A 12517-nucleotide genomic window follows, 5' to 3' on the forward strand; every position below is an offset into this window, starting at 1 on the left:
TTCTGAGGAAGCTCTCTCAACCTCATGTTAGCAGCAGAGGGAGCCCCAGCTCCACGAAAGCTCCTTGGTCCATCATCACAATACAAGCAGCGAACACAATAATTGTTGTTTTTTGCTGTGCAGTATGTTCTCACAGATGAAGCTTTAATCTATATCGTACATCTCTGTTGCTGTAAATTCATGCTCCATTATACCACCATATGCTTTGACTCACTCAGAAAAAGCTGCAGTAATCCTAATGCTTCGCTTTGGCTTCATAGATGTTTGTACTGCATGTTTGATTGCATATTGTTTTCGCACACACTTAAAGGTTATGTCTTAATAAGTTGTTTTAAACTAGTTTATTAGCAATGAGCCTGCAGTTGATGAGTTTTTATGTCAAGGGAAGGTATCATTGCAATCATTGACAATTACAATATGAGTTTCAGGAGACAGAAGGAGAGTTTGGCCCGTTACATAAAATCTGGAGGCATGAAGCTCAATGTCTGGGGTTTTAGCTTGTTGTTGTCTAGTAATCTGTTTGTTTTCTTTTTCATATGTTTGTAAGTAAAAAGTACTAGGGCTTCTTTGGTCAAACCTGAACTATCTCTGACTTGAGCATGTTCTGGTACAGAAATATGTTTCAAAATTATTTACAGACTTACTGTGTGAACTTTTTCGTAGCCTATGAGTGCTTAAATGTTAATTTAGTTATTAGTAAGTGATATTGTTTCGTTTTATCTTTATACACACAGTAATTATAGGGAGGTGAAGTTTTTCTACTAACAAGAACCTTTGGTTAATCATTTTCTTCTAAAATATCTCAAAGCTCTGTTTCTAAATCTTGCGGTTTGTTTTATACAGATTATGTTTCCCCTACAAATGTCTTCTAATATATAGAGTTTTAATGTTTTTAAAAAATGTTTTTGAGTGCCTTGAATTTTGTGTATTCAACTTGATAAGGCCCTCATTTTTAGAGGTTGAGTTCTCAGCCCTTTCAGATAATCAGAGCAATCAAAAATGGAGAGACCCTTGAAAATTTAGATTCTATTCCTCAAGAACAGAGGGATCCAGAGGAAGACTAAGGAATGTAGCATAGCTATAGTCATCAGTAACATAACTAAAGAAGTGGGGCATGGGCACAAAAATATCAGCTGCGACTGGCAGCCTGGCTGCAGCTAGTGCTTTGTGTACTGCTGCTGCCCAGGGTACAAAACAGATAGTTCTGATCTCAGATAGAAAGACAAAACATTTAATGTGTGATGTTTCCTAGATTTTTTACAAGGTCTGAATTTATTCACAGGTGCATGGTTGTAGCCATCAATTAAGTCAATGAGAGTTTCACCTGTAAACTAAATTCATAATTTGCCTCACAAAAGGCATTTATGCTACAGACGTAGTGAACTATTTGTGATTATTATGTATTTGGGTGGAAACCTATCTCATTTGAAGCTATTCATGGGGTATTTATCTCACCCTGAAGAATGCTCGAAAGGACCTTTAACCTGTAAGAGTCTCAACTTCAAGGTATTTTCAAACATGATATGTGTCATTCTAAATACAGGATGTGGAGAGACCAAATATTTGAGAGAAAATGGTGAATAGGGTATCCTAAGTGACTTGGGGCCTTTTGGGTCAGTTGCAGGCCCCAACAGTTGTGTTCTTCTCACTCTAAACTTTAGTGCTATTGTATAACCCTAGCTACTGTCAAATATTCATATATTTATGTGATAACAGAAAGTGAAAAGATTCTGTTTTAATATATGCTTGTTTTTCTTCTAGCACACTAACAATCATTTCATCACTGACATGTATATCTTAGGTTATTCTACTTGAAAATGCTCAGGTGCTTCTGAACTTGGGCAATTTATTAGGTATGTTAGGGAGTTTTCTTTAAGTCTCAAATGTCTGTATTGGCTCTTTGCAACGGTAGATTAAATGCCGATTTACTCAAAAGTTAATTGTTAAGGTCTCCTGAAGGTTTATAATCTCTGTATTTATAATGAAAGGTGGTCTGTAGTAGTATTAAATAATAAGACATTTTCTAATGGGAACTGAAAAAAATCATACAAGTAGCAGTATTGTATTCCTTAAGGTATCTGTTAGGCTGAGAAGGGAGGTTAGCATCAGTCAGGTTGGCAGTGCACTAAAGGTTTGGTATAATTAAAGTAAGAGAATTTACCAGTTTATTTTCAAGACATACAGCAAAAGTCAGGAAATAATTGTTGATTATCAAACATTTAATTTCCAAGCTCTATGTGATTTAATTTCAAACACTAGGGGGCTCACAAACATTTTCTTTCTTTCCTAAATCTATATTAACAATCCCTTGAAGTACAGTGTCATTTTCCTGTACTCTTACATGGCTCCTATTATCCTTATAAATAAAACTATAGTATTTTATAGAAATAACAAAAAATTAAACCACTGCTGCAGCATGATGAGAACCTCTAGTGTTTTGGTCCATTATTGTAATACATTTTGATAGGGGTACAGAAACAAATTTCTTACAAAGGAATTCTTATTAATAATACCTGACTTAAAAATAAGGTTTTCTACAAACAGTTTTATAGGCTCTAAAGTAAGTAGAAATATATTATGATTTCCTTCTAAAGTCCAGTAGAAATACTGTAACAAACAAACAAGACTTTGCTGTGTTCACAAGTTAAACATGATGGCAAGTTGCCATTTTATAAAGCCTAGACATGAATTTGTCTAGAAATCAGTTATAGCAAAAATAAAATTAACTAGTCTGTTCAGGTTTCAATGTGAAGGAAATGAACATAAAATTAAAAAGCTACACACACACAATTAAAAGCAAGGACTGTGGAGTGGATGCCTACACAGTCAGGTGGGTGGCTAACTGGCTTAGGCACTGCATCCAGAGAGTGATGGTGGACGGGTTGTTCTCGGTCTGGTGGGAGGTGGGCAGTGGGGTCCCGCAGGGTTTGGTCCTTGGACTGGTGTTATTTAATATCTTCATCAGCGATTTGGATGAGGGTGTGGAGAGCACCATCTCCAGGTTCACAGATGATACCAAGTTATGGGGCAGTATTAATATACCGGAGGGCAGGGAGCAGATCTTGGCTGACCTGGACAGGTTAGATCAATGGGCAGAACGAAATAGGATGCGGTTCAACAAAGATAAATGTAAGGTACTCCACCTAGGAAGGAGGAATCCCCAGCACACCTACAGCTCAGAGGCTGAGAGATCTTGGAGTCATAGTTGACTCCAAGATGAACATGAGCCAGCAGTGTAACAAGGCCATCAACAAAGCCAGTTGCATCTTGTCGTGTATTAGCAGATGCATGACCAACAGATCGAGGGAGGTGATGCTCCCCCTCTACGCGGCATTAGTCAGGCTGCAGTTGGAGTTCTGTGTCCAGTTTTGGGCGCTGCACTTCAAGAGGGACACGGAGAATCTGGAGAGGGTTCAGAGGAGCGCCACTTGCATGATTAGTGGTCTCCGGGAAAGACCCTATGAGGAGCGGTTGAGATCTGGATCTCTTCAGCCTTTACCAAAGGTGGATGAGGGGTGACCGTGTAGCTGCCTATACGTTTATCAGGGAAGGACAGCAGGAAATTGGGGATGCGCTGTTTACCAGAGCGCCCCAGGGGGTAACTAGGAATAATGGGTGCAAACTAGTGGAGAGTAGATTTAGGTTAGATATTAGGAAGAAATGTTTTACAGTAAGGGTGGCCAGAGTCTGGAATGTGCTTCCAAGAGAGGTGGTACTATCACCTAACTTGGAGGTCTTCAAGAGGAGGCTTGACAATCACCTGGCTGGGGTCGTCTGACCTCGGTCCTCTTTCCTGCCAGGGGCAGGGAGTCAGACACGATGATCCATTGGGTCCCTTCTGACTCTATAATCTATGAAATTAGACTGTTAAAATACTTTCAATGTTAATAATCAAAAGGGATTTATGTAATGTAGGTACAGAAATATGGTTTGTTTTTTAAACTACTATTATTAATCTCTTAGCATTTGGTCATCCTTGTGCATGTAAAACCTGCTCCTAGTAAGCCTACTGAAGCCATAAAAGAAAATAATCCAAGCCCTCCTATTTCACTCCTTTATTTAAAGCCAATGGAATTATTCTCAAAGTAAGGCTCTGGTCAACCTGAATAAAGTCAGCAGTCAAAGAAGTCAAAGTCCTACCCAAGTCTAGATGGTGTATCAGGCTAGTGTCAGCTCTAAATGGGTATAACCTGGAAGCATTAAATTTAAATTTTATTTAAAAATGTAAATAAAAAATTTAATATTTTAAATTAAATTTTATACACACACATGCACACTTTAAAAATGTTTTAAAGACTTTTTCAGTCTGTTTAAACTCAGCTCTGTGTGTGTGTGTGTGTGTGTGTGTCTACACACACACATTGCATTAGAAACACACAAATAAATACACATGAACATTGCATTTGAAACACTTTTTAAAAGTATTTTTATTTAAAAAGAGCATTATGGAACATGTTGCTAGGAGGTAGGAAGTAAGTGTATCCCTGGCTTGGAAAAAGAGTAATGATAAATGGAAAATCTTTATAAATCGCATTCTCTGTGGGTAGCTTCACATTTTAATGGACGTATAGATAGTGCTTTTCTGACTGTATCCTTTTTTTATTCAATTCTGACAATCCTGAAATAATAACTAACAATTGTAGACACTTACTGGTAACTCTGATGATACCATGAAATCCACAGTCCAACTTTTTTTGAAAGTCAGTGAAAGGACTTACTGATTTTCAGTGGTTTCTGGACCATGCAGTCCAGAGAAGCACTCTAGCACATAAATGATTTTGAGCATGAGAAATCCTGTTGAAATTTAAATTTTCTATTATTGTGGTATCACTGGTGCATTTCTTCTATTATTGAGGTGCCAACATTTTTATCACGGTGTAATCTGAATTTGCCTTGAGCTGTATATGAGTCTGTCATCTAATCTCCCCAACCTTTATTTAAGCAGAAGCATTTTTCTCATCAACATATGCAATAAAAATGCTTTTTTCTCTTACGCACAGGTAAATGCTATCATGGATTTAGTGAACTTATACCTCAAAGTTTCTTTTCATAGATCATTCCTCCTCGTTATATTGGTGCAGCTCATAGTCTGTCTGTCTGTCTGTCTGTCTGTGCTCTGTATTTCAGCTCTTCAAGAGCTGCAATGTTTAATGAGTTGGGACACGGTAGAAGGAATAAAACGTGAACTGTGTACTGTTAGCACATATACGGAAGTAGTCCACATTCTAGGAATTAAAACAGATTTGGTTGTTTTTTAACTTTTGGAATTTTGGCTACCTCATCTGGTTTGCGGGGCTCCCTATGGGTCTGGAAATTCGGTGGTGAAGGAGCAGTGGCTATTAATACCTCTAACTTAGTAGCTGGGGCACTTGCCTGCAAGACCAAGAGGGAGCCTTTTGTTCCACAACCTGTTCCAAGAACTGTTCACAATATAAAATTCATAAATAGTGTTGGAGCCGTAGGCATTTATGACGCCCCTCTGCCCCCTCCCAAATGAGTGCCCTATTCCTTTGGTAAGAGAGCTGTGCGCTCTCTCTCTACTAGTGACTCTAATTCTGCTGTTCAAGGTGGAACAATTTGAAGAAAATGATTTGAGATTACCCCAATCCAAAAATAACAGCCTGGTGATTAAGACAATCTCCTTTGGGGTGGGAGACGTGATCTTGAGTACTGTAAGACAGAGGAGGGAGCTGGGTCTCTGCCAATGTGGGTGACTGCTTCAACAACCAAGGGGCCTTCTCCTCCTCTGTTTTAAAGAAAGGACAGGCTGTGCATAACACTTGGTGAAGGATCAGAGCTATGAATGCTATATGGAGAAAGGTCCTTGCTGGTAGCAACCCAGAGTTAGGTACATAAGGCCCGAAGAGGGCAGGATTTAACAACCCAGCTGCCCTGTCCTCGGCATTTCCTTAGACAGCTCCCGTCTGGGAGGGACCTGTGCCCCAGATCAGGCCCATGGACTGGATCCACCCTGCAGATTGACTTGACATTGCTCATCCAGCCTGCAGGACGAAAAGGTTGGGCCCCAGTGGTCTATGATATTCAGTAGTTACTGTCCTGTGTAATAATTTTGGGTGTATATAATGTTTCTACAATCTGCATTGCATAGCCACTTACTCATTGTGTTCATTCTGGACAAAAACAGAATACTTTTTCTACTGTCCTTTCCTCTGAACCTTTATTCATTCTTAACTTCCATTTTGAATCTGAAATAAATTTGAATGGAATATTATACCTGTGTTAAGGAATCATAATTTTCAAACCAGCTGATCCTATTAAGCAGCTCTCTAGTAATGGGAGGTGAGGGTTATTCTTGTTCATTATCTGTGTTTGCTGCTGAACATTGCATGTTCTGTTCTCAGGCACTGATGTTCCTAAACTTCCATGTAAATCACTGAACCATAAATAATATGGAGTAGACTATCAAGAAGTTTCTTACTGGGGTTAAAGCAAAGCAAATGTGTAATTTGCAGTAATCAGTAATACTGTTTTATGCAATAAATTTGGAATTTCTAATTTTTACTGAAGGTACTAATTTAAAAGTTTCCGCTTTTTTTCTAAATAGGTTTACAGTTGTTTACCATTAATCTTTATTCAGCTGAATTGCTGATTTATTTTATTTTATTTTTTTAAAGGATCTTGGAGTCTACTCCTTTTGAATTTAACCTGGGATGGATGTACTAAAAATGTCACACATACCACTCAATATGTTCCCAACCTATCTGCTTGCCTTAGTGACAAAACTAATGATTACATTTTTTTAATTCTCTTTGTAAGTAACATTGTTATTCCAAAGGGAGAGTAAACTGGATTCTGTTATTTCCTTTGCATCAGTAACGGAATTATTAAATATGCTTCAATAATTTTTTTTTATTCTTCTGCAGTCCTACTGACACAGCCCACTTTTAAGTGCTACAGAACAGTCTTGAGCCTGTCTCTCCAGTCACTAAGTGACAGCAAAAATAGTATATTTTTGGCAAGGCGAATTGCATTTGACGTGTTAACTGACCAAAGTGAACCTTAGGCTCTTCCAAGCATCCATTTGGCAGATAATATATGTTAAAGTGCAAATTGTCTTGTATACATTTGAGGTTTAGAATGTGTTAGTGTGCGCTAGCTAGTTTTAGTATCTTTTATCCTGGTCATGTCTTTCCCCTTATAGTCACTTTATCCTGGATTATCCCTTTTTATTTCATTTGAGTTGGTCCTGATTTACACCTTTGAAAATAAGAAGGGAATCAAACTATGTTTCTAAATGCTGTTATGAGCAGGGAAAAGATTTATGCAATTATCTGATTATTCTTAAGTTAAAACAATGAAAATGAGCTTAGTTTTGTTAGCAAGGAGTGTACAAAATAGGTAAATGATATTTGAAGTCTTAGCTTTAATCAACAGTAGGTAGCATTCATCTGCTGCATGGATAGATCATTAGCTTCTGTTTTTCTCTCCCTCATATATTCCTGTTTGTAGGACAACAGATCTGTGCAACAGGTCACTGCTTGTAAGTCCATTTCCAAGCCCACTAGTACAGGGATGTCAAAGATCTGGCCTGTGGGTTGGATGACATGGCTCAATGGGGTTCCTGGAGGGCCCAGGAATTCTGGGGCGGGATGACCAGGGACAGGACCCATCGTTGAATTCTTGGGTACAGAGCCCTGTCAGAGATGTGTTTCAGTGGTGGCAGGGTGAGCTGTGGCTGCTTTAATCTTTGTGGGTCCCTATGCTGAAACAGCATCTTGGGTACCCACGGAGGTTAATGCCACTACCACTCACTGCTGCTGAGATGAGTCCAGATCTGGCCTGCAAGGAGTCCCACAATCTGAATCTGGCATGGGCAGCCAAGGAAATTTAACATTTCTTGTGATGGCAGGAGCCGATCCTGAGGACCGGAAGCATTGGGGACAAACCCAGGGACCCCACCCCAAAAACTTACTTGAGAGGCAGGCTGGGTCGTCAGGCAGGTCGCATTGCATCGGCTTTTCAAGCAGGTTTCAATCAAACTCAGCGGCAGCCAGCTGATGATGTCAGCTGCCGCCGTGGGGGATTTAAAAATGCTGGCAGAAGCCAGCAGGGAGAGAGGAGGCAAGGAGGCGAGCTCACTGGGGTACGACCTGGCTGACTATAGATTACAGAGGACCCTGCCCTGCAGAGAGAAGGTGAGGGCAGTGTCTGGGAGCCAGGCAAGGCTCGTTGACCCCATGCTCCCCAAGAACGAGCTTGGGGTCGCTCACCATCCCTAATGCATGGGCAGGGTTTATTCAACTCTGAGCTTGTGGAGGGCACTTCAGGTACAAGCCCTGCACTGGGGTCAAGTAGGCTCGAGGATCCGGAGCAAAGAGCAGGCTGCAACTACGAGCCTACACTGTGAACAGGGGCCAAAGAGGCTGCAGTCCCTCAGTTGAAGAAGAGAAGCTAGGACCTCAGGCTGGCACAGCGGCATGAGAACTTTGACAGTTGGCAAGTGGATGGGGTGTAAGGGAGGCGGAGCCCCAGGACCAACCGCAACAAGGCAGTGAGTGCTTCCCACCTCCAGGTCCGGGTTTGGAACACCACTGAACCCCTCCTTTTCAGCTAAAATTCCATCACATCATGGCAGGTGAGTTGGGGGGCCCACCCCAGTGAACAGAGGGATACTCATGGTGCCTACCGAGGTTGTGACATCCCTGTTCTAGGGAGGCCCAGAATCTTTCTTTGTAGTATCTCTGCTCTCAGGTCTCCTAGGTTACAAAGTAGAACTATAGTGAGTCTACTGTATTATGGACTTTCTGCAATACACCCTTGCCTTCTTTCTTAGGATTTTAGCCACAGGGTTCAGTTTCCAAGTTAACAGATATTGTTAGGGCCCACTAAATAAATTATTATATGTAGTAATTTGAGTTCTTTCAGTATTTCCAGTGCAATTGGATAAATATAGTTTTATATCTCAAAATGGATTTTAGCATACAATTTTTGAGCCTAAAAAGAAATAGTGTGCCTTTATTATTATTACTGTTGTTACTTGCTTGCATTCCTTATTGCACTTCCGTTTAAGTTAATTAGATTGTTCACCAAGATTGAAGTATTTGGCTTGGTACTGTAGAGAGAGGGTTTTTTTTACTTAAAGATAGGATCTTAAAAATGGAAGTTAACTGAATTAAATATTACATATAAAACTGATTTTATTTAAAACATGAAAATGAGCTAATTTCTATAAAACTGACACTTTCTGTGTGTTATAGTTTATTCTTTATTAGCCTCAGAACTTAGATATTTACAGTGATGAATGTTGTGTCATGTAGTATGACATCTGTACAGTATGAAACACCTTGCCAAATGAGTGCACACACCAATGTTTAGTGCTGTCACATTGTCACAAGTAGTAATTTCAAGGGATAGTTGAAAGAAATAGGTGGTATTGACTGTTTTGTTTCCTTGTCTGGCAATTCAGAAAAATGGAAGCAACTGATACTTTGAAGATAATTGGCAGAGATGTTAAATGGCTGTTTTTTGCAGGGACACCCATAGAGAAGGGCATCTTAACTCTTTGACCTGTGCAGCACAAATTGTTCTGCAGAACCAGTTGTGTCCAGTTTTGTATAAGGCAAGAGTGTGGTGGAAATTTTTTTAATGCATCTCTCTTTGTACTTCCATCTAGGTCAGGGATATAAGGAGCCAAACACCCTATAACTTCACTGTAAGCAATTTAAAAAAAAATTGAATTTCAATTTAATGCACAGCTTGAGTAATGTTAGTAACTATAGTCATTTAATGATAGGCATAGACTCTTAAAACAAAGATCAATACTGAAGTTCTTGACTTGAAATCAGTCTCATGCATATGATGCTCATACATGGTTTAGATTCCTGCCCATCTGTGTTTATATGGGTATTTATAGATATGATTGTTGCCAGGTTTGAAAGGGCGTAAGATGAGGCAAATCAGCTTTCTGTCCATCTTCCCTGGTGGCCTTTGCCATGTGCTATGTCATGTTGTTGTAAACAGCTTCTATAAGCTTTGTCTCAAATAATAGTGTATTAACACATCAAAGACTTTCCTTTGGTTTCCTTTTTTTATTCTCAATCACTGCTGGGCTTTCTGCATGTGTCACTCTTAGCCAAAGAGAATCACAACAGTTTATTAATAGCATTGGTTGCTGAGAGACTCCTTTATCATATATACATTTTTTTATCAAGTTTAAGATCTCTCTCAAATTCAGCTTTTTCATAGTGAGAGTAAATTATATTTTTCAGGACAGGTGATAAGTTATATAGTGACCTTTTTATTTTGTTTTCCTTAATATAAAATATTTCAAGAATCCCTGTGATAAAGCCCCTGCACTTACTACTTTATTATTACAGCTGTAACTCCTTGTTGGGGTTTCTAGTGAGGTTCCCCTTACTAGTTATACCATCCTGTGTTTTTCAAATTCTCTTCTCAAAGGTGTTTTCTCATCATAAGACCTCTGCAAAGTCATGGCGATTCTGTATGCCACACAGTTCAGCAAGATATGGTTCCAGTGTACTGAGGGAGAAGAGTAATATAAAGGGCATATGTAAATCTGGCAGACATTTGGGTCAAGATCTCTGTATTTGATACTTATTTTTCTAAACAGGATCTCGGAGACAGAACATCTTTAATGAGATCTTTGCCACCTCCAGTGTCCCAGTGCTGGGAACAGTAGGTGATGTGTATAGTCTTCCCAAGGATGAAGAAATGTATAAAAATTACAAAATATCACAGTAGCTGACCAGTTGTTATAGGCAGAGCATCACATATGGGTGACACACAGTGCATACTGCTTCCTGTGGCTATGCTCACTTTATGCATGAAAACCAATTGTTTTTTTCCCTGAACATCTACCAGAAATTACAAATTTATGCTTTGAGTACTGGTAGAGAACCAACAGGTGTGGTAGGGAGGGAGGGGTGTCCAGTGCTGTCTGCTCCACCTCTGTGTACTGCAGAGTCCCTGAGCCGAGGCACACGGCACCCCAGGCAGCCATGGAGCAGCTGTCAGAGGTGGAGTGTGCCTCGAGACAGGGGAGCAAATGAGAACGGTGGAGCCCCTGTGCTGAGGCACGTGGAGATGAGGGAGCCCTGAGCTGAGGCACGTTGTGCTCCAGCCAGCTGCAAGGCAGCCAGCTGGGGTGGAGTGTACCTCGAGATGGGGGAACAGGCAGCCCTGGGCTGGTGCTCCCCTGTCTTGAGGCACACTTGCCCCAGCCAGCTGCTCCACGGCTGGCTGGGGCACAGTGTGCCTCAGCTTGGGGGCTCCCCTGTGTCCATATACTTCAATGCAGGGGCTCTGCCCAGGGCTGCCTGATTCCCTGTCTTGAGGCACCTTGTATGCCTCAGTGCAGGGGCTCCACAGTGCATGGAGATGGGGCCCTGTCTCTGTATATGTCCTGGCGCATATGTCCTATTTTCATGTGCTTTTCCCATGTGCCGCTCCCTGGCTAGCTGCGGGGGCAGGGTGCCTCTGTCCAGGAGCTTCCTGCTGGATATGCCTGAGCTGAAGTGGCCTGTACTGAGACACCGTGTGCTTCAGCCAGCACCCCTGCCCTCCCTCTGCAGCATATAGAGCCCAACCGGGAGCCGAGAGTAGCTGGGCACAGGCCAAAACAAAGGGCATGTGTAGGGGCCTGCACCGGTACGCAAATTTGTGCCATTGAAAGCGCTCACCCGCCTCATCTGGACATGGCCTTTGTGTAAGCAAGTCTCTTGTTGAAGCCACTTTTGTTGAAGCCACTGAAAACTGAATTTGTCAGCAGGATTTAGTTCTGTTTTCTTATCATTCCTAAGTTATATTCTATAATTTTGTCTTTACCTTCTTTATTTATAGGCCTGTTGCACCACAGAAGTTAAGTTCTTGGTCTGTCCAAGCACTAATTCTGTGGTCTGCCTTTGCATAACATATAACATTAATGCTATGTGTCAGGGGTAGGCAACATTTTTTGGCTGGAGTGCCGAAAAAATCACAATGTCTACCTTGGAAGGTGCCAGAGTGCCGGCATGCCAGCAAACAAAACGAGGGCAGGGGGGACATGGCAGGATGCACTGCATATTAGTATAGTTAATAATCATAAATATTGCGCTTTTTTACGGTAAATTTTCTGAACATTGTAAACCTGGTGACAATAAATACAACTTCTGATACTACCTTTGATCTTGTGTATTTGTTTTGTGAGAGTCCCCCCACAACAGCCTCTCAGTCCTGCTCGTGCCCCTGCCCCCCAGCCCTTCCAGAGGGAGTCCCCAGCTGCCAGAGCTATGGGGCCAGGGACCGAGGTCCACAGCTCTCCGGGAGGCTGCAAACAGCTGTTGCCTCTCTGCCCCAGCCCCGGCTGTCTCCTGGCCCTGGGCTCCAGGAAGGCAGCAGGTGCTGGCACTGCACCTGTTGGGGCCACGGCCGGGGCCAGGCTGAGGAGGCAGCAGCTGTTTGCATCCTCCCAGCTGCAGCCAGCCCAGGCTCTGGGTTAGCTGCTGCCAGTCATGGTGCTTGGGCTGCTTGCAGCAGGGCTTGCAGCCTCCCAGCTGCC

The sequence above is a fragment of the Gavialis gangeticus genome, unplaced genomic scaffold, assembly GCF_001723915.1.
Source record: "Gavialis gangeticus isolate Ggan-Ray unplaced genomic scaffold, GavGan_comp1, whole genome shotgun sequence".
Taxonomy (NCBI): Eukaryota; Metazoa; Chordata; order Crocodylia; family Gavialidae; genus Gavialis; species Gavialis gangeticus.